This window comes from Macaca fascicularis, chromosome 3 (assembly GCF_037993035.2).
Source record: "Macaca fascicularis isolate 582-1 chromosome 3, T2T-MFA8v1.1".
Lineage (NCBI taxonomy): Eukaryota > Metazoa > Chordata > Mammalia > Primates > Cercopithecidae > Macaca > Macaca fascicularis.
In genome coordinates this window covers 144,306,630-144,326,170 of record NC_088377.1, presented here as the reverse complement: position 1 = coordinate 144,326,170, position 19,541 = coordinate 144,306,630, and the positions used below count along the sequence as shown (strand labels likewise).

Genomic DNA, 19,541 nt, shown 5'->3' with positions numbered 1-19,541 from the left:
CAGTTGTCCCAATAATGTTCTTTATAGCAAAAGAAAATTCCAGATTATGTATTGCATTCAGTAGTCATCTCTTTAGTCTCCTTTAATCTGGAACAATTCTTCAGGATTTCTTTAGTTTTCATGATATTGACACTTTGAAGAGAAGAGGTTGTTTATTTTGTGATTTTTTTTTCAATTTGGATTTTTCCCATTTTCTCATTATTAGATTCAAGTTATGTATTTTTGGTGAAAATATAAAGACACAATGTTGTATTCTTCTCAAGTGTCTTCTACCGGGAACACATGATGTGCCTTGTCCCACTGCTAGACTTGTTCATCTTGATCACTTGGTTAAGGTGGTGACTTCCAGATTTCTCTTTTATTTATTTATTTTTCTATTTGAAATTAATAAGCACCTCAAGAAGAGATACTCTGAGACTATGTAGTTGTCTTACTCCTCTTAACATTTTCACCTACTAGCTTGGGATTTATTGGTGATACTTACCCAAATCAACTTTTGTTATGATGGTTGTCAAATGGTGATTTTCTAATTCCATCATTTCTTCTGTATTTGTTAGGTGGCTTTCTACTATGAGGAAGAACTTTCTCTTCTTTCCTTATTTTTTCATCTGTTTATCAGTGTGGACTTATGGTTTCTCACTGTCATTCCTTTTCATGCTCTGATTGTCCCACATTTGGCCAGTGTACACCCTTCAGGTAGGCTTACTTGTCCTTCTGATATGCTCCTGTGATTCCTTCTGCACTTCCTTTCTGGCACAAGAATGTGTTCTGGGCTCATCTTGTATTTTCTTTGCTCCAGTCATTTCTTCGAGGATCCCTAGTTCCTTTTACTGGAGAATGATATTTGGAAACTAAGATATTAATGCTGAGTATGGTCATTGCTCCTAGAATGTCATAGCTTCTAGCCCCTGTCAGTGGACAGAGCTAGAAAATAGATTTATGAATATTTATATCCACACAAATTTAAATCCATTTCTACACCTATCTTTATATATTTTTAAATCTTTTATTTGAGATACAGGGCATACATGTGCAGGTTTGGTACATGGGCATATTGCATTCAGGTGGTAAGCATAGTACCCGGTAGGTAGTTTTTCAACCCATACTCCCCTTCCTCCCTCCACTCTCTAGTAGTCTGCAGTGTCTGTTATTCTCATGTTTATATCCATGTGTGCTCAATGTATAGCTCCTACTTATAAATGAGAATATGCAGTGTCTGGTTTTCTTTTCCTGCATTAATTCACTCAGGATTATGGTCTCCAGCTCCTTCTATGTCTCTGTGAAGGACATGATTTCATCCTCCTATATGGTTGCATAGTATTCTGTGGTATATATATATATATATATATAAAACACACTTTCTTTATCCAATCCACCACTGATGGGCAGCTAGATTAATTCCACATCTTTGTTATTAATAGTGTGGTGATGAATGAATGTATGAGTGCATGTGTCTTTTTGGTATAACGATCTATTTTCCTTTGGTTTTATACCCAGTAATGGGATTGCTGGGTTGAATGGTAGCTCTAAGTTATTTGAGAAATCTCCAAACTGCTTTCCACAGTGGCTGAACTAAACTAAAGAGCCTCTTCACAGTAAAAGAAACTATCAACAGAGTAAACAGACTATAGAATGGGAGAAAATATTTGCAAACTCTGCATCTGACAAAGGTCTGATATCTGGAATCTATAAGGAACTTAGACAAATCAACAAGCAAAAAACAAATAACCCCGTTTAAAAAAAGGACAAAGGACATGGATAGACATTTCTTAAAAGAAGACATACATGTGGCCAACAAAAGTAGGAAAAAATGCTCAGCATCACTATCAGAGAAACACAAGTCAAAACCACAATGAGATATTATCTCACACCAGTCAAAATGGCTATTATTAAAAAGTCAAAAACAACGGATGCTGGCAAGGCTATGGAGAAAAAGAAATGCTTATCTTTATATTTTTAAAACCATGATTTCCTTCCTCTAATCTTAATATTTCAAGTGAAGGGCTCACATTTCTGTTAAAATCCATCATATGTCCAACTTTGCATTAGGATTTCTACTTCACCACTACCTTTAATAATCAAATCAAAAATAAGGCTAAACTTGTGTCATAAATTTGTTTGATACAGCAGTAGCTACCAAAGACATTGAATCAACATACACTTATGATATAAACTCATGCATTCTTAGGTCTGACATAAGTTGTTTGAAACCCAATCATACCCAATCTTTGTACTAGTTAAAATAACTCATCCCCACGTGGTTGAGATATAGCCCACTTGTTTCTCATCCTGCTAATCCCAAACCCAAAACACCCCACAGCTGCTAACCATAATAAACTTAATGGTCAACACCAGAGTCATCTAAATAAGTTTCCCCCTTCTGGCGTGTTTTCCTTAAATCAGCCAATCCACAACTCCTGTGAGAAGACCAGAGTGATAATACCCATATACCTTAATAAAGGTGAGGTTCCACAGCTGCTCTCTCACTCCCCACCCACTGCTGAGCTCCCTGCCACCTCCAGACTTATCTGCGCTCCCCATCAGCACCCCTAAGCTGTCAGATCTGTAAGTAAAAAATTTCTTCTGTTTCATGCGTTTGATTTCACCTTTTCATTGTTGTCATTGTGTCTCACATGACTGACACACAGGAACCTGACGCCCTGTCCATCAGGGCTCTTCTAAAGAGCAGCTATCTTGGCTTATGGCCACTCTTCACAGAGAGACCTTAAGACCAATTTATAAAGCCATAACAGTAAAAATCACAACAACTTGAGTTTATTTGTAGCAAAAGTTATGCTAATAGTAAAAATTATCTTCAAGGTTTTCTAAGCTAAAGATAAAGGTTTGTTTTGCAAAATTAAGTTAGGATAACTTCTCATGCATATTGATCCTCAATCTAACAATTTAATAAATATTTCAAGAATCTCAATATACATGGATGCACAAATTATAGTTATTAATTGCTGGGTATAACAGGCCTCTGATAATTATATCCAAGAGCTTTCAATAATAGTTTCAAACAACTGTGCTACCTACCCTTTTGGGTAGTATCAATATCAGCAATTTTACTGCCTGAGAAATCCTCAAACAAGCGATAAATTGCAAACTATGGGAATATTCAGAATTATTGGCTTCAGAAAACTTTATTTCCATAACACCACCACTAAGATATTGTTCTTAATTGGCATCTGTAGCTTTTTAATCCTTTTAGGATTCTTCGAAAATCCATGGGTCTCACAAGTTTTTAACCTACTGTGTGTAACCTACTTTGTCTTCCTTCAGTTGTCTTTGTCCTCTAACCTACTTTGTCTTCCTTCGGTTGTCTAAACAGAAACTGTATCTGCAAAAATGGCAAGAATGCAGATGATGACTGAAGGAAAGCAGTCAGAAATCCACTTCCAAGGGTCCAGGTGCTTGGCATAACATTGGAAAACGCAGAAGCTGCTTACAGCATTCGTTACTAATGCTATTTGCACAGTTGGCCCAGGCCTGCCAAGTTGCCATGCATGGGTGTCATGCTCTCGTCTCATATTGCCTGAAGAATGTGTTCAGTAAGACAGTCACAGGCCTCTGCAATTTATACCCAAACTACTTTTACAATGTAGTCATTCACTTAGATTCTCGGGATCTACTCTTTGTTGTTCCCCTTATCAGGGACTTTCCCACATTTAGAAAGAATAACTTCAGATGTCTAAGGAAACTGGCATAAATTCAAAATACATGATGTAAGATCATGGCTATCCACCAATCTGCCTAGTCACATTGCCTCCATTGCTTTTAAAGCTATGCCATTCATACTAACACACCAAACAAAATGCTTGCATAGACTGCACTTTGCAACCCCCGAGTCTGTTCCTAACCTTTGAGATCCTGGCTCAAATCTCATGTCCTTCAAGGAACTGCCTGAGTAGCCAGCTCACAGGGGTTTCTCCAACCTCTCAACTCTTCCCACATCACTTGGGGCTTAGTTATTAACAGATATTTATTGACTAATCGTCATAAAATATTTTGCATAGAAAATGTAGAGTCCCATTGAGAATACATGGACACAGAGAGGGGAACAACACACACCAGGGCCTGTTGGGGGGTTGGGGGCTTAGGGGAGGGAAATTAGAGGGTAGGTCAATAAGTGCAGCAAACCACCATGGCACACATAGACCTATGGAACAAACCTGCATGTTCTGCACACGTATCCCTTTATTTTTAAGAAGAAAAAGAAAATTTTAGAGTTCCCCACTGACATTATGATCACATTAAGCAGTAAGACCTAACAGGGCAGGAACTACACTGTGTTAATTCACTCCTTGGGATGAATGTTCAAAGTGATGCTTGGGGCTGGGCGCAGTGGCTCATGCCTGTAATCCAGCACTTTGGGAGGCCGAGGTGAGCAAATCACCTGAGGTCAGGAGTTCCAGACCAGCCTGGCCAACATTGGCGAAACCCCGTCTCTACTACAAATACAAAAATTAACCAGGTGTGGTGGTGCATGCCTGTAATCCCAGCTACTCAGGAGGCTGAGGCAGGAGAATTGCTTGAACCTAGGAGGCGGAGGTTGCAGTGAGCCGGGATCACATCATTGCACTCCAGCCTAGACAACAAGAGTGAAACTATGTCTCAAAAAAAAAAAAAAAAAAAAGGGTGATTAAGTGATGCTTGGAAACCAAGCCACACAACTCCAATCTGTGTGGGTTAATGTGGGACACCTGCTTCCCAAATTGGCCAGTGCTGCCTAACTATGAGGCCTGGTACTCCAGACGTTTTTTGTCCTACTGAGTATTTAATCCTGTCCCATTTTCTTTATATTGTTAATTTTTTTGTTACGGTATAACATATAGAGTAAACCTCACAAATATTAAGTGTACAGGCCAGGTTTATTTTTTATTTTTATTTTTATTTTTTGAGACGGAGGCTTGCTCTGTTGCCCAGGCTGGAGCGCAGTGGCGCTATCTCGGCTCACTGCAAACTCCGCCTCCCGGGTTCACGCCATTCTCCTGCCTCAGCCTCCCGAGTAGCTGGGACTACAGGCGCCCGCCTCCACGCCCGGCTAATTTTTTGTATTTTTAGTAGAGACGGGGTTTCACTGTGTCAGCCAGGATGGTCTCAGTCTCCTGACCTCGTAATCCGCCCGCCTCGGCCTCCCAAAGTGCTGGGATTACAGGCGTGAGCCATGGCGCCTGGCCAGATCAGGTTTTTCACATTTGTCTATAACCAACATGTCCATAACTGAATTTATCATTCTTCTCCCAATCATCTATGTTCTTTGTCAGTTTGAGAGTTAAATATCTCCTTTAAATATGTATCTCATTGATTTAACTCTTCTCCCACCATATTCTCAGTCTGAACAGGATCTACTTCCAGGAACCTGAGGTCTCCTTTGAGACCTTCCCGGTCGTTGCTCCCACCCAAGATAACCACTATATTGGCTTATATATTAGTTTGCCTCTTCTTGAACATCATATAAATGGAGTCATATAGTATGTTTTTCTTTGTGTCTGGCTGTTTTTGCTCACTTTTATAGTTGTGAGGTTCATTAATAGCATTATGTGTGGCAGTAATTCCATTCTTTTTTTATTGCTTCTTAGTGTCCTGATGATATAGGACAGTCAAGCCCCCAAATTGAGGCTTAGCTTGGGAGGATTGTTGGTTCTTGGCTTCAACCATGTAGAATTCAAGGGCAAGCTGGTGGTGTTAAACAGCAGCTTTTATTGAAGTGGCAGTGAACTGCAGCAGCAGAGGTTCTGATCCTTGTGGAGCAGGGCTACCCCATAGGCAGTGTACCTGGAATAGCAGCTCAGAGGCAGTTCTGCACTCATATTTATATCCACTTTTAATTAGATGCAAATGAAGGACTGGTTTATGCAGAAATCTCTAGAATGAGGGTGGTAACTTGCAGGTTGTCGAGTTGATGCCATGGAAAGGGGCAGTAACTTCCCGGTGTTACCATGGCAATGGTAAACCGACATGGCACACTGGTGAATGTGTCTAATGGGGGAGGTGCTTCTGCCTCAGACCTGTTTTAGCTAGTCCTCAATTTGGTGTGAGGTCCAAGCCCCGCCTCCGAAGTCGAGTTCTGCCTCCTACCTCACTACTATGTAAATATACCCTAATTTGTTGATTGATTCTATTTTGTTTACAAAAGTATTATTTCCTGTTTTGAAGATTATGAATAAGATTCTGTGATCATTCTTATGCAGGCCTTGTACTTAAGAATGAACTTGTCTTGGGTGTATACACAGGAGTGGGGTTACTCTGTCATAGTTTAGGTTTGTATGCAACTTTAGTAAAGACCTTCAATCAGTTTTTCCAAAGAGGCTGAACCAGCATACACTCGGATGGGTATTTTGTTAGATGCTCTCACACGTCCAGGGTTAATATAAGTGATAGCTTTCATGGTATTCTCTAGTTAGGATGTCTACTTCTATCTGTGTGTGCTTATGTAAAGCAGCACTGATTTATGAATGTGACCTCAGTTGTCATGGGTCAGTGTGTCTGATGTTGAACTTTTCCAAGACTTGGAGTCTGTAAAATCATTTTTGTCTTAATGCTATGAGTCAAAATCAAAACATTATATTATTTCGCCTAAGCGAAATAATTGGCTCTTTGCTTTTTACCAAGAACCAGGCATTTCCTCCCTTCATTTCCTGAAAATAATTCTTGTGCCAATCATTGTTAAGTAAGTCTTTGACCTGACTTAGCCAAGGGGTGGAGAAAAGGAGGCATAGGAGCATTGCATTTGGGAGGCATAAAAGGGAGAGCCAACATTGTAGGGAAACACCAAGAAAGTAAAACTATGAATCAAAATAGAATACGAAACTAAAAGTAGAGTGTGGAGGTATACAGATCATCATGGGCAGTGACGAAGATGGATTAAGTTTGTTGATATATAACCTTTTCACGAAAACATGTTATATATAAAACTATGAACTGTTGCACTTCTTACAAAATATATAATGGCAGCATTTGTGTCCAAGTTTCAGTTGCATATCAGATTTGATGAGTATTAAGATGTCAAGAACCTTGTGAACAATAATTTTGGACATTAAGTCAATCTATTTAAAAGATAAAAGATACAGCATTCACTATGTGCCAGGCACTGTGCTAGATGTTTATAATTATTATTGCTAAAGCTACTGAAATTAAATTCATCCCTTCAACTCCTCCTTGGTTTTGAGCACCTCCTGTGTGCTGGATTGTGTTAGATACCATGAGAATTTATGGACATAAAGCATAAAAAGGTTCCTATTCTTTAGAAGCATTATTTGTGAACAAGAAGATTGAAATATTAAATGTCAACAAAAGACATATGATTGTGGACCCAGAAGATACAAGTAGTGTTACCAGAAGCTTGATCGCTGTGGGATGAGATGGTCTAGAAAGATTTTTAGGGCAGTAAGACATGAAAGGGGATATTTTATCCACATACACAGGGTCCACTATGAATCTGGTTTTTTTTGTCCATACCCATATATGCACATACTTGGAATATCTTCATGTAGATGACCCCAAAGTACCTCAAACTAAACATACTCACAACTAAATCCATTATCCTTCTCCCAAACCTAACTCTGCTCCTCGGTTCTGTCAGTTGGTTCTCTGGTAATATCTCTTGAATTTGTGTTTCTCCATTCCTACCACCTCACCAGTTAGAATGCCATTTCGTGATGAAGATGTGAAGAGAGACTGCACAGTGGCAGTGGCAATGAGGAAAAAGGAGTGAATACATTTAGGAGAGATATTAGGGAAGTAAAAAAGACTTAGTGTCTTTTAGACTTATATAGACTTAGTGTCTATATACTTAGTGTCTGAGTGGATGGAATGGGTGAGAAAAAGAATCTAAATTGATGCTTGGCATTCTGATTTAGGAAATCAGCCAAATTATGGCACCATACATGAGAGTTCAGAAGAAGCAACAGGTCTGAAGGGAATGTCCAGTACGTGGATCTGAGCTTATGGGGCACGTCTCTGGCTACAGGTGTAGACACAGTAGGTTCTTGATATAGTATTCAGAATGCGTTCTGAAAGACTTGCAGCTTGATACCTATGTATATTTAACAACACAGTCTACTACTGTATTTAAAAAAAGATGCTGCCGTTGTTTACCTAATTTCATACTTGTAAAATTATCTTTTTTACAAGGATATTCACATTTTCAAAAGATGCTTTATTTTCTATATATTTTGTTCTCTTAAGGCTGGTACTAGGTAAATAAATGCTGGATTTTTTAAGTAATTGTTTTTGAGATAAGGTCTGTCTCTGTTGCCCAGACTGAAGTGCAGTGACACAATCTCAGCTCACTGCAACCTCTACCTTCTGGGCTCAAGCAATCCTCCCACCTCAGCCTCTGGAGTAGCTGGTACCACAGGCACATAACACCAGGCCTGGCTAATTTTCATATTTTATGTAGAGATAGGGTTTCACCATGTTGTCCAGGCTGGTCTCAAACTCCTAGGCTCAAGTGATCTACCCACCTTGGCCTCTCAAAATGCTGGGATTACAGCTGTGAACCCCTGCACCTGGCCTAAAATTTTAATTACTGAAAGTATTGGTGCTCTGCTGATAAATTAATAAAAGCTTAATTTATTTTGTAGGTTGGACTTTCTATAGAGTTACTAATGAGCTTCTTGAGATAATGCCTAATGATATTTCAAAAATTTTTTAAGGAATTAAATATTTTCTATTTTTTTATACCTTATTTAACTGGTTACAAAGATGAAAAGATAAGGACCCCACCCTCAAGGAGCTTACGAAGTAGTTTCAAGTATGTAAATTTACTTTTCAGAATGATTTTGTAATAGGAGTTTTGAGATATTGCTATTTCCATCTTAAAGATTCTGGAAGATTGAGACTGCCCTGGGTTACACATCTGGGTGGAATTTGGAACCCAATCTTCCATTTCCTGCTTTAGCACACATTTCACTTGACATTGTTCACTTGACATTCACACATTTAAACACTGCTATTTTAGGCTTTACAATTTGACTTTTAAAGTAGACTGTGTATGAAAACAAAGATAAATATGTAACACTCTGTTTAAATATTTCTAGTATGTTTCCCATCCTCTCCTTAGTTATCACCCCTCACTAACAGCTGTACTTATAGGCTGTGCTTTAAAAAATGACTAAGTTTATTTTATAAACCTTCCTGCAAATCTTGCTATTATTGGCATGTTTTCACTTTTCCTTCAGACATCCAGGCACCCTTGCAAGAATAATTTTTCAAGATTTTCTTTGGCTGTCAAGAATCTTTAAAGAGACGGATAGTTTATTGAACAGTACAGATAAGTTCTATTGTTCACATATTTTTGTTATTATTGGTTTTACTCTGACAGTGGGGTGGAAATTTAAAAATCTTTCCAGTATGGAAGAAGACCTTGTAATGCACTTAAATATTTGAGATACCAACATACCTTAAATCCATTTACAAAGATTTAATATTGATGCTAAGATTATAAGAATACAAGCCATATTCCATTTTCCTAAGTAGACTAATACCCCTCAATTCAGTTAAATTGTACACTGCAGAAGCAGTCAGGGTAAGAGGAAAGAAGGCACTGTGTTAGGGTGTCCTCCTCTTGGCACCTTTAAAATGATAAACGTGGAGATTGATTTTGGCCAGGAATCTGGGGTATTGTCAGAACAACTCTATTTGAACAAGCTATGCTTAGCGGTAAGAGGGAGTCAGAAGGGTGCTGAAAATCGGGCACAGAGAAGAAGAAAGATAAAGAAAAATTGGTCCTTTACCTCCTCACAAACAATCTGTGAGATTACCTTCCTTTACTCATTCTGAAAAATCTTTCCTGAGCGTCTACAATATGCCTGACCCAAAGCTAGGAATGGGAGGAAAACGCAGCAGTGGCCCTACCCTCAGTGGCCCATCTGTCCCTCTGTTTGTGTGGTTTATTTGCCTCTCTTTTCCTTTATCCTTTTCTAGTTCTTTACTGACATAATGAGATCCTAGTTTGTATGTGTATGTGCATGTTTGTTTAATTGTATAGTTAATACAGTTTTAATCACCTCTTTATTTTTCATTGTTTACCACTGTTGTAGCAACTTGATTAAATATTAAAAATAATAATCTAAACTTTGATACTGGCTTTTTAAATAGTCACTGACCAGATGTTGCTCTTCAAAATAAATATTAGGAGAAATAATAGTATTTTTTCCTTTGAGAGAAGGTTGGCTTCGGAAAGCTCGTGGCTCTTAGTAGTGAATGTGCATCTTGCAAAACAGTGCCTTTAGTAATGCAATCACTATTTTAATACATTGGGGACTAAAGATGGAAGCTTAAGGATTAAAATAAAATACCTTTTTCAACAAAAAGAAGTATTAATATATAGGTAGAGAGAGGGTACTGTTGTCTGTTGGGTAGATTCCTTGGCAAATAAACAGAAGGGAGTAGGACTGGGAATTTGTCCATCTGGTAACCAGACTTACAGGTAAATCAGTTAAATGAGTTAGCAGTAGTCAACCCAGAAAAGTTAGCTAAGACAAGGCAATTACTAAAGTGTTCATTAGGCAAGCAAGATTAGGTTCTCAATGGTCAAGCAGTGAGATGCAAGCCAGACTGGGAAGTTAAGGAACAGAGTATCAGGGAATCATAATAAAATTGTAATAAAATTTGTTCAGCCATGGGGCTAGTTTTATTTATATAAAGCTATTTTAATATATAAAATATATACATAGTACAAAATCCAGAAGGTGCAGAATAGTAAACAGTGAAAAGTCAGCCTTCCACCCCATTCTACGATCTAAACTGCCCCTCCCAAAAGGCAACCATAATTAGCAATCTTTTATATAGCCTTATAGAACATCTATGCATAAAGAAGTGGTAGTATAATATACATACTTTTTTTCACATATATATACAATTTTTATTTTTTTTCATTGCCTAGTATTTCAAGGCATGAATGGAACATACTTTTTAAAACTAGTTCCTTATGAGACATTTAGGTCATTTCCAATCGTCTGCTATTACAGATAATGATAGAGTGACTAACTTTATACATGCATCATTTTATACTGGAGTAATCATGTTAAAAGGTCAAATTCCTAATAGTGGGATTGCTGGGTCAGTGGATTTGCTCATTCAAAAAAACCTTTGTGATAAAATTATACTATTTTAACTGTTTTTAAGTGTACCATTTGTGTTAAGTATATTCACATTGTTGTTCAGCTAATCTCTAGAACTTTTTCATATGCAAAACTGAAATTCTACACCCATTAAACAACTCCCCAGTTCCCCTTTTCTCCTACTTTGTTTCCATGAATGTGTCTACTTTAGATATACCTCCTGTAAGGAGAATCATACAGTATTTGTTTTTTTATGAATGGGTTATTTCACTTAGCATAATGTCATCAAGGTTCATTCATGTTGTAGCCTGTGTCAGAATTCCTCTCCTAAGATGGAATAATAATTCATTGTGTGTGTATACATATATATACACATACCGTATAGATACAATATACAATATATATGCATCCATATATATGTACCATAAATATGTACCACCATACACAGACAACCCCCCCCATATTTTGTTTATCCATTCATCCACTGATGGACACTTGGGTTGCTTCTACCTCTTGGCTATTGTGAATAGTGCTGCTATTATGATAGGCATGCAAATAAGTCTTTAAGATCTTGCTTTAAGATCAGGTATGGTGGCTCACACCTGTAATCCCAACACTTTGGGAGGGTGAGGCGGGTGGATTGCTTGATCTCAGGAGTTCATGACCAGTTTGGGAAACAAAGTGAGACCGCAGCTTTTACAAAAATACAAAAATTAGCTGGATGTAGTGGCTCATGCCTGTGGTCCCAGCTACTTGGGAGGCTGAGGTCAGAAGATGGCTTGAGCCTAGGAGGCAGCGGTTGCAGTGAGCAAAGATCATTCCATTGCACTCCAGCCTGGGTGAAAGTGAGACCTTGTCTCAAAAAAAAAAAAAAAAAATCCTGCTTTAAAAATTTTTGGATATATACCTATAAGTGGAATGGCTGAATGATGGGTTATGGGTTTGTGTATTTAAAAATTTTGTTTTTATTGCCAAGGTACTCTTCATAGAGGTTGTAGCAATTTGTGTTCCTACCAGTAATAAATGAGTGTCTCTTTACTCATACCAGCACTGTGTGCCATCTGACTTTCTGACCATTGTCACTGTGATAAGGAAAAAAAAATGTTATTTCATCATAGTCTTTTAAAATATTTTTATTAAAATAAGTGGAATGGAGTTTTTCATATGTTTACTGTTTAAAATGTATATTAATAGGAAATTTGAGATATAGGAAGGCACACAGATCAGGGGATAATTGTCATTGAAATGATAGTTTATTACTCACAGTTCCTGAAGGAAGGGACACATCATGTCACAGTGGTGAGTAGGGTGTCACATGGGAAAGTGCGGTTGGTCACAAGACATAGGGAGAGGGCTGAATTGTGGGCAAGAGCCTTTACTGTGGTTTTCAAGATAAGGAAGAGATGAGGTGGGGGTAAGCAGGCCTAGAATTGGCTAGTTTGAATACTTTCATTGGGCTTTGGGCCCATTCATAAGGGCTGTTCCTAGTTGTCTGAAACCTGGCACTGGGGTGATAAAGGTCAGTGGGGGTATAGGTTCTGGATTAGTCAGTTGGCATTTGAAAAGTGTGCCCTCAGGAGGGAGGAGGAGGTGAAGGCAGGTGACTCAGACATAATATAATATCAGGTTTTCCAGAACAAGGTGTATGCAGGTGACGTATGTAGGGCAAATGTTAAAGCAGCAACTATGCTGAAGCAAGAAATGTAGAGCCTTAGTACATGTAGGGTTTTAGTACAAAGACCCACTTGTAATTATTTTTTGTGTGAATTCTGCTCACATTTTTTTTTCATTTTTTCCATTGAGAAATTTAGTTTTTTCTCATACATTCATAGGAACTCGTTATACATTTGAAAGTAGGCCTTTGTGTACAACACACACTGCAAAAATCTTCCCGTGAGCTTATTGTATTTTGAGTTTGCTTATGATAGTTTTTCCCCCATGTGGAAATTAATTTTTTTATGTGCTTGAATGTATTGACCTTTTCCTTTGCAGCTTCAGGATTTTGTGACATACCTTAAAGACTTGTTTTTCTGAGGTTATAAATATGTTTCCTGTGTTTTTTCCTAGTATCTTGATGGTTTATGTAATCATAGTTTCACCTTTGTTGAAGGTAGTATGTTGGTGCCGGGGAAACAAAAAGGAGATACAAGCAACAAGGTTAGAACCTAATGCCAAGTTATTACCTTCTGAGGCAAAATTTCTTTACCTCTTTTCAGCCTGTACAATCCAGGTGGAGGCAAACAGATACATCTGAGTAGCAAAATACAAAATAGAGAGGCACAAGAATTACCTGACATTAAACCTCAGATTAGGAAGATAGGAATTTTACTATCTATAAAGGCTACAACTAAGAATGGACAGGCTCAAAATATCTTAAATCTTAATGGTTTGGAAAGAAAAAAACCCTGATCCCTGGGGGGTGGGAGAGTGATTGAGTAAAAATGGGTCTTAGGTCTAGCTTTGTATGTTCTAGCTGTGCAAACTTCAAGTCATTTAAGTTCTCTGAACCTCACTTTATACTAGTAAAACATTTTTCAGCTTATAATACTTCAGGGATACCTCACTGCCTACCATGATTGTTTTACCATCTTTTAAAATTGCTTTTATCACTTTTTCCCCGTGGCAGTCTTACACAGAAGCACTATACATAAAATAGATTTGAGGCCGGACGTGGTGGCTCAGGCTTGTAATCCCAGCACTTTGGGAGGCCAAGGCAGGTGGATGGCTTGAGCTCAGGAGTTTGAGACCAGCCTGGGCAGCACAGTGAGACTCCATCTCTACCCAAAACAAACAAACAAAAAACTACCAAAAAAAAAAAAAAAGTAAAAAGACTACAGATGGCATGATGGTGCACACCTGTAGTCTCAGATACTAGGGAGGCCGAGGTGGGATGACTTGAGCCTGGGAGGCAGAGATTGCATGAGCTGAGATCAGACCTCTGCACTCTAGCCTGGGTGGCAAGGCCAGACCCTGTCTCAAAGTAGAAAAAATTCGGATGTGGTGGATATAGAGGTGAGGGATGTAAAGTGAAGGCTCCTTGTTCTCCCCTTCACCCTATCATCGCCACCAACCCCACCACTCCCAGGCCCCCCACCTTAAGGAACCACTGGAGAAACCCCTGCTCTGTACAGATAATTCATGAACTAAATAAAACTGAACCTTCTCCCTCCAACCTTAAAACCTATCTCAACACAGCCTAAAGGAAACGAAGCCTTGGAAAGCAATATGGCTGTGCTGAAGTCTCCTTCAGGAAATGGAGGCATGACTTCCACAGCATATCAAGCAGCAAAACCTCCCCAAATTCCTCATCACAGCAACCTCTCCCACACCTCTTTCTTCTCTCTTTTAAAATCTCCTCAGAAACAGGCCTTCCCACCCTCAGGCTATGTATTTCTTCTCTGTATCTTTGTCCATCTTCTCCTTGATCTCTTTGGCCATTTCATTATTTTGGAAAGCAGTCTTCAGAGTTCCTTCTACTTTTTCTTCCCACCCAGTATCCCATCATCACCTCATAAGTACAGACACAGAACTGAGCAATTAATAGGTGGCAGAGGGAGACTGTAGATACTCTTGACTTTTTCTCTGCCTTATTATAAGGATTAAGTGTCACCATCTTGACCTCATAGTCAAATCCCTCTACAATCTGATCCATCATTTTTCTCCCATGCTCCAGCCAAATTAGACGTATTATTGTTTTCTTAACTAGTGCCTGGTTTTCCACCCTGCTGATGTCTTTGCTCATCCTGCACCCAGGCCAGAAGTGCTTGCTTTCCCGTGTCTGTGCTTCAGAATTCTACCTATCTTTCAAGGATAGCTGAGATCTCATCTTTTCTCCCGAAGCATCTCCCTTCCTGACAAAATGTGATCACTTCTGCTTCTGCATCCTCTCCGCATAGTGCTTGCTCTGACTTCATGTCACTTATTTTCTTTCTTGTTTTTCAAGCTAATCTGTAGTAGCTTTAGGAACACTGAGAGCAGGAAGCACATAGTATTCTTTTTGATGCTCCTTGTGAACTCTTAGCTCACTGTTTTGCATATAGTTATGCTAAGATTTTTCAAAAGAGCAAATATACCTAGTAATTAGTAAAGCCCCTTGCTAAAATAATCACATTACTGCATCACTATTTTAAAGCAAACTTAAGAAATTTATTCTGGATTTCTGAATGTGTTTCCTATATCAAGCCAACCTAAGTTCTCGTGATTTAAATGTTTAGAACCATCATACATCTCTTCCAGTTTTATTTTTCCAGCTGAGCCCTCAAAGGGATATGTGATAGGGAGGCAATGATTTTCAAATATTTTTTGAAAGATAAAAAATACTTTGCTTCAAGTGAAATTAGAAATGAAACCTCATGATACGGAATAAAAGCAGAACTGTTCCAGCTAAATAGTGTTTCACACATTATACATTCTGCTGGCTTCTTTCCCAATCCCTTTCTTCAGTGTTTTGAAAATATGTCTGCAGGAGCTTAGGGCCTCTGGGGACACAGTAGGGTCTCGACTCTAGCAACTCAGAATGTTAAATACCAACCCTGCTTTCATCATGAAAGTATTGGGTCTTTCCTATCCAACTTTCATAGTTATCCATGATATCAGGGCCTTTCTAGGTTTCTAATAGTTGGCTTGATCAGGTTGAATAAATTTATTCCATATAGGACAGAAATTTAAAAGTCACCATCACCAACACAATTTACTTGTAAATGACACATTCTGAAAGAATTATTTTATCTAACAAATGAAAATAAGGACTTTGCTGTTTACACAAAAAGTCTTTGGCTTCCAAAGAACTCACAAAGTCTTTGTACTTAAGCAGAATTTGTTCAGCAAATTCTGCCATGTAACCATGGGAGTAAAATAGTGTTTGGAGAGCATAGAAACTTGTTTGCCCTTTCTGTCAGGGTTGTTGTAAATTTTGACTTAGCTGCAGGAAGAAAATAATTTTTAACCACTAGGTTAAGTAGGGACATTAACATACTTGGAGATATATTAATTTTTGAAATATCTCCTGTTAGCAAAATATCGTATAGTTGTTTTGATAAAATACAGAAAGAGATGTTTCACCTTAAGCAGAGATACAACTGGAATCATTTTCCACTTCCTGGATTCACACAGAAAGTCTAGGGGGGATGAAACTGAAGTTTACTATATGTATCTATTACCCATGGAAAATTAGTCCACTTCCTGACCAAGAAGGTCAGGACAGCTGAAAATGGATAATTATCTACAAGTGATAAACAGTTTGTAGATAACAGAGGCTTCCCCCCGCTCCCCCAGGGAAGACTTTTAGTGAGCATAAAGCATTGCCTCCTTATTCCAGCATTAATCATAGCAAACAGAGATGACACTGGAAATGCTCCTAGGGAAGTGTCCAGCACATAGTTGGCGCTCAGCAAGTGACAGCTGTTTATCATTATTAGTATGCAGAAACAAGAATCTCTAAATAAAATTAAAACAGGTTAGAGTCACTGGAAAAAAATATGATATTACATTACCGAATGGGACAGAAATATAAGCAAATAATTTTGTGGACCCTTTGATAAACTTTTAAACATGAGCACAGATTGCTTGCCTCTTGTAGCAAATGGGAAAGTGGTAGGGTTTGGCTGTGACCCCACCCAAATCTCATCTTCAGCTGTGGCTCCCATAATTCCCACATGTTGCAGGAGGAACCGGGTGGGAGGTAATTGAATCTGGTGGTGGTCGGGGTGGGGGGTGGTCTTTCCCCTGCTGTTCTCGTGGCAGTGAATCAGTCCCATAAGATCTGATGGTTTTATAAATGGGAGTCCCCTGCACAAGCGCTCTCTTGCCTGCCGCCATGTAAGAAGTCCCTTTGCTCTTCTTTCATCTTCCATGATTGTGAGGTCTCCCCAGCCATGTGGAACTGTGAGTCAGTTAAACCTCTTTCCTTTATAAATTACCCAGTCTCTGATATGTATTAGTAGCGTGAGAACAGACTAATACCTAAAGCAAGCCAATTTTCAGAGATAAAAACCAAGCAGATCTTATGTGTTCACAGGTATGCTGCACTTTGTATAAAGGGGGTCTTTTGTAATAGAGAAGCAATTCATCATAAACAGTATCATTCCCCTTAATTACTCAGAGAAAATGTTGAAAACCAGAGATGAAACTCTCAGATTGAGAGCTTAGAAAGTTATTACTTTGAAAAAATCTTACTCAAAATACTATGCATATAGCACCATGCTATTCATGCACAGAGTAAGCAACTGGTAAATATTAATTGGATTCCAATAGTAATATCAGTTATTTTGAGGAGGTAAGACAAAGTCTTGCGTGTGTATTTTGAAATGTGATTATTTCATTTTAAAAGGAGAGTATAGGCCAGGCGCAGTGGCTCATGCCTATAATCCCAATACATTAGGAGGCCAACATGAGCAGATTGCTTAAGCCTAGGAGTTCGAGATCAGCCTGGGCAATACAGGGAGACCCCATCTCTATAAAAAATTAGTCGACCATGGTGGCACATGGCTGTAGTCCCAGCTACTCAGGAGGCTGAGGCAGGAATATCGCTTGAATCTAGGAGGTCAAGGCTGCAGTGAGCTGTGTTCACACCACTGCATCCCAGCCTGGGCAACAAAGTGAGACCCTGTCTCAAAACCAAACAACAACAATAACAAAAAGAGTATCTATTCTCAGAGATTAGTGTAGATTTCTTTGTGACATGACTAATAAGATAATACCGATCTTGAGAGACCATGCTATGTCTAAGAAGATGCAGAGCACCAGTTAGCCAGAGTATGATTTTAATTTATTTACCTCTGAGAGTTGAGATGAGTAAAGATGCAGAGGCAGGATTGGATATGGGCATGGGGACAGCAGGCTGGCTGCTGACCTGATAGAGAATTTGTCAAGAAGTAGAAAGAGCAAAGTCTGAATAGGTGAAGAGGAACCATTCTGTGAGAGTGTGGAAAAGAAGAAAGGCAGTAAAGAAGGAACAATTAAAGGAATAACAGCAGCACTGATAACAGAATTTGTTGTAGGGGAATTAAATTAAAATTTTATTACGGCAAGTTATTTTATATAACATTGCTTAAAACTAGCTAGTTATTGGCCCATAGCGATTTTTGTTGTACTGACCTGACTTTTTTTTTTTTTTGAGACAGAGTCTCACTCTGTCGCCAGGCTGCAGTACAGTGGTGCAATTTCAGCTCACTGCAACCTCTGCCTCCCAGGTTCAAGCAATTCTCCTGCCTCAGCCTCATGAGTAGCTGGGACTACAGGTGCATGCCACCACACCCAGCTAATTTTTGTATTTTTAGTAGAGACAGGGTTTCACCATATTAGCCAGGCTGGTCGCGAACTCCTGACCTCAGGTGTTCCGCCCACCTCGGCCTCCTAAAGTGCTGAGGTTACAGGCATGAGCCACCGCACCTGGCCTGTACTGACTTTTGACTACATGTAAGAGCTGCATATCTACTTTCTTTTGGTGGGCACACGTTATATGTTACATATTATAGCAATTATGTTATAAATAACATGAAATAACATGTGTAAGCATGTATGTGCCTCATCCACAAGGGAAACCTACCCATATACAGAGAGTTACATTCACTTCAATCTGCAGCTGGACCTAACATTTAGTGAAAATTGCCAGATTCATTTGTAGCCATTCCATGTTAAGACTTTGAAAGCTATTAAAAATATGAGATATAGGTTACTTCTAACTTGGATAACTTTTTGAAAACATTTATGAAAGACTAAGTTTTAAGATCATTAATGTTGAAGGGTGGAACAAGATTGCCAAATAGAAGGCTCCACCAATAGTTTCCCCGACAGGGATGTCAATGTAACAACTATCTACGAAAAGGAAACCTTCATAATTACCCCAATCAGATGAGTTCTCGCAGTACCTGGTTTTAACTTCATATTGCTGAAAGAGGCACTGAGAGAATAGGAAAGACAGTCTTGAATCACCAATACCACCCCTCCCCAACCCCTGAGCAGCGGCCACGTGGCACAGAGAGAGAATCTGTACACTTGAAAGAGGGGGAGATTACAGGGATGGTGAGACATTGGATTGAACTCAGTCTGTCACAACAGAAAGCAAAACCAGGCTGAACTCAGCTGACACCTGCCCAAGAAGGGAGTATTTAAAGCAGCCCTAGCCAGAGGGGAGTTACACATCCCAGTGGTTGGAACTTGAGCTCCAGCAAGCCTTGCCACCACAGGCTAAAGTGCTCTGGGGCCGTACAGAAACTTGAAAGGCAGTCTAGGCCACAAGGACTGCAACCCTTGGGTGAGTCCTAGTGCTGAACTGGGCTCAGAGCCAGGGGACTTGTGGGACATGTGACCTACTGAGACACCAGCCAGGGTGGCTAAGGGAGTGCTTGCACCACTCCTCCCTCAAGCCCAGGCTGCATGGCTTGTGGCTCCAGAAGAGACCCTTTCCTTCCACTTGAGGAGATGAGAGGGAAGAACAAAGAGGACTTAGTCTTGCATCTTAGATACCAGCTC

General features: G+C 39.2%; 1 protein-coding gene across 20 annotated transcripts in view; it reads left to right on the top strand.

Annotated features, from left to right (window-relative positions):
• CCDC146 (coiled-coil domain containing 146) overlaps positions 1–19,541 on the top strand; it is a 245,750-nt gene that overhangs the window by 43,739 nt on the left and 182,470 nt on the right. For 3 of the 20 annotated variants that reach the window (XM_074035690.1, XM_074035687.1, XM_065541036.1), the window contains exon 1: positions 2,486–2,565. The exons of the other annotated variants lie outside the window; for them this stretch is intronic. The gene's annotated coding sequence lies outside the window, so the exon portion shown is untranslated. Of the gene's footprint in view, positions 1–2,485; positions 2,566–19,541 lie in introns of those variants that run through there. 20 annotated transcript variants of the gene reach the window in all.